We start from the raw sequence: 4,245 nt of genomic DNA, 5'->3' as shown, positions 1-4,245 counted from the left end.
AGATTGAATTTGGAAATAATAAGGTCACTACTTATTTCAATATGATTTTGTGACACAGTTTAAGAGAGCATTCGTAGAATGTCAGTTTATATTATAAGAAGTTCTATATTCATGCTGAGGTGTTACTTTCATTTCAGAAACTCAGATTTCACCAATTTACATGTTTCGTTATATAAAGTTATTGCTAGAAGAAAGGATATCCGAATTCCTATATATGTGTGTGTGTGTGTATGCGGGTGCTTGTGTGTGTGTTCATATACAGACTCACAAATACACATACACACACACATATATACATATATATGTGTATATATATATACATATATGCATATATATGTATGTATGTATGTATGTACATATATATATATATATATATATATATATATATATATATATATATATATATATATGTATATATGTATGTATGTACATATATATATATATATATATATATATATATATATATATATATATATATATACATATATATATATTAATTTATATATATATATGTATATATATATATATATATATATATATATATATATATATAAATAGAAGTGCATACATATATACATTGTAACATGCATCTTTATAGAAGCATATATGTTCATATACTGGTTGACATTCTTCAGATTTCCAGCATTGATTTCAGATAACATTTTCAAATTTACCATGTTAGCGCGCGTTTTCTAGCGTCGTCGTTTATGTTTTGAAGGCGCTGTGCATAATCAGCAGCTGCTGGGTCTTGCTTGCACTCATACTCATTGCTTCTCGTTATATCATTTATTTGCTGTTGTACGGGCTAGCCCCATGGTGGGTGCAGCATAGAAAAGTGGTGTAAAATCCGGCATTTTCAAAAATCCGGCACGGTTGCCGGATTTTTAAATGTCAATCTAAATATACTTATATATACATGTTCCTTTTTATGTACACACACGCATAGATATAATATATAATATATGTAATGTATATATATACATTATAGTATACTGTGTATATATATATTCATATATATATATATATATATGGTAGAAAAACCCACAATGCACCTAGATTTATTGAGGAAAGTGAGACAACAGTTTCGGAATCGTCCTCGATTCCATCTTAGGGTCTGAGGAGGCAATCAGTTCAGTTAGATTTGCGAAGTCATGCTTCGCCCGGGCCTTTTCTCTGGAGAGGCCCGGCGTGTGTTATTTCTAGTTAACTCAGATGTTTTCTTTGAACTGCATGCTTACCGCGGTGGCTGGATTGCAAGCAATCGGCTAGTTTATCAGCAAGCTCGTTCCCTTGTATGCCTATGTGGCTTGGGACCCAGTTTATGATGATGATTCTACCTTGACTAAGGATTCTTTGGGCTATGTTTAGTACTGTTGTCAAGAGGTAGATGTTATCTGGGGGCATGCTATGCTGTAAGCTGTCAATAGTTGCTCTTGAATCTGTATGAATGACAACGTGCCCTCCCCTCAGGGACGCGTGTGTCAATGCTTCTATGATCGCAACCGTTTCAGCCTGAAGCATTGAGGCATTGTCAGTGACCCTAATGGATGCTGTGGTATCCTTTGTTGCAAAGCCGGCGCCTGCAGTATGGTTTATTGGATCCAAGGATCCGTCTGTGTAGTAAGTTATACTACCCGGCAGAGTTATTTGTTCAATGACCCTTTGTGCTTGTGCCTTTAGGCTAGGCATGGAATATTGATCTTTTCTCATTGTGAGATTTAGAATTGAGAATTCGATCATTTCGTTTGCCTACGGCGGGGGTTCTTTGTAATCAGGGTGAGGGGAGTCCATACCCTTGGCAAGCAATGAATCTTTTAGTTGAAAGCATATCAAAACTCTGGCTGTATGTGTGAGCCAGGAATTGTCCGCAAACAACTGGTAATCTTGTTGTAGGCGTCTGAGAACTCTTTGTCTTAGATAGGAGTTTGTGGGTGCCTGCAGGACCTTGGAAAGGAACTGTGCTGCCATTAGATCTATTCTAGTGTCCATGGACGGTAAATCAGCTTCCATGAGGAGATTGATGACCTTTGTCCACTTAGGTGCACCTAGAATTATCCTGGCTGCTTCGTTTTGTATTGTTTCCAGTTTTTCTTTTAATGTTGTGCTGGAAGCAATGAGGGCGACAGATGCATAGTCAATAATAGGACGGACAGCATGTACATAGAATGATCTTAGTACTTTGTGTCCTGCTCCTATGTCTCCCTGTCATGACTTTCATGACTGACAGTCTTTCCTTGGTTCTGTCAAGCAGGTATTGGATCTCCTTTTTGAAAGTGAGTGTGTGTCCTATCCATACACCAAGGTATAGATAATCCTTCATCCATTCTAGATCTATACCCTGTATAGTGAGTATTTTGTTTCTGACATTGGTTCTCAGTGCCATTGCTTTGGATTTTGCTGCTGCTATTTTTAGACCCGTCCTACAACACTCTTCAGACACCAGGTTCAGACAACGCTGAGCTCTGGTAAGGCAGTGATTGCCAGAGGCTATGATTGCCAAGTCATCTGCATAAGAGATGATCTTGCATCCCTCTGGCAGGTGAATGTCGAGTATGTTGGACATGAGGGTATTAAACAGGGCTGGACTGAGAACCCCTCCCTGAGGAGTTCCATTTTCAAGTGGCAAGTGCTGTGAGAGGTGGCCTTGAAATCTGACATTTGCTGATCTATTTTTAAAATAGTCAGCTATCCAGGCCAAGAGTCTGCCTTTGACTCCTTTGTGGATTAGGGTCTCTTGAATGGCAAGTGGACTTGCCAACTCAAAAGCCTTCTCCAGGTCAAGGAAGACAACCACGGGGGGCGAGGTGCAGATTATGCTTAAGAGTGTGGAAATGCTATGAACAGTGCTCTTACCCCTTGTGAACCCGTGCAGGTGTTCATGGGGGGGACCCGTTTTCCATCGGAGCCTGTTGATTACCATCTTTTCAGCTGTTTTACCCAGGCAGCTGAGAAGAGAGATGGGACGGTACTTGCCAGGCTCCTTTGGTTTTGGGATGGGAACTATTGTGGCTTGTTTCCAGCTCTGGGGCACCGTGGCTGTTTGCCAGGATTTGTTGATAACCTGCAAGAATTCAAGTTCTCCTGCAAGGCCTAGATGCGAAATGATGGGGTGAGAGATCCCATCAGATCCCGGTGCTGACCCAGAACTGGATTTGTATGATTTTTTTAGTTCCCTAAGAGAGAACAAGGCATACGTTTCATCAGTTTCGAGTGCCTTGTCTCTTATGAGAGCAAGTCTTTCTGGATTTAAGTTTTGTTGTTTTTCTCTCATCATTGGAAGCAGATTGTTGGTGCTGGTTCTGGCAGAGAACTCAAGCACCAATCTGTAAGCCTCTGATTGTGGGTCATGATGAGTGCATTTCGGGGCTTGGCGGCTTGTCGCTTGCCTGACCCGTTTCCACAACTCTGTAAGGCTGGTCTGGTACCCAAAAGATTGGCACCATTCCAGCTATTTTTCCTGCCTTACTCTGTTGGCAGTTTCCTTGGCATCCACGACAGCTTCCCTCAACAGGGCCAGATTGTCGGGAGATCTTTGCCGTCGGAAGTTTTTCTACACATATTAACCCTGTGGTTGACCTCTTTGATCTCGTCATTATAGTACCAGGCGTCTTTGTGAGTTGTGGACCATGGGCGAGTTTTGGGGATGGTTTGTGAGGCTGCCTGGTTTATGGCCTGTATTAGCCTTGCCTCTAGCACATCCACGTTTTCATTATTGTTATTGGGTTCATTGTCTTTCAGACATCGAGCCAAGCCTTCCTGGAAGGCAAACCAGTTGGCCTTGTCTGTTTTCCATTTAGGAATGTGATGTGGTCTTTGGGCTGGACCTGCATCCATTAGTGTGGTGACTATGCCGTAGTGATCACTAGTAACCGTATCATCGACACACCACCGAATTCTCTCCACCACTGTTGTAGTGGCAAAGGTGAGGTCCCCTCCCTTCACATGTGTTAGTTCTTTGGTGTTGAGAAGAGCGATCTCAGGGAATGTCTCAAGCACTTCTGCTATGTGAATGCCTGCCGCGTTCGGCCTTTTGCGGGGATTCTGCATAGCCATGTGTGCATTGAAGTCTCCCCCTATGATCACTCGGTCTTGTGCTGCAGTAGCACAGACCTGGTTTAGATCTAAGCTCTCACACAGTGGTTTGCTATAAATATTGTATATTTTTATAGAGCCCCCAGGTAGCTGAATCTCAACAGCAAGAGATTCAACACCATCTCCACAGTGCGGCGGGTTGGCTATTAGGGA

This window comes from Penaeus vannamei, chromosome 19 (assembly GCF_042767895.1).
Source record: "Penaeus vannamei isolate JL-2024 chromosome 19, ASM4276789v1, whole genome shotgun sequence".
NCBI classification, from domain to species: Eukaryota; Metazoa; Arthropoda; class Malacostraca; order Decapoda; family Penaeidae; genus Penaeus; species Penaeus vannamei.
The sequence above is the reverse complement of the archived record's forward strand: the minus strand, read 5'-3'. Positions refer to the sequence as shown.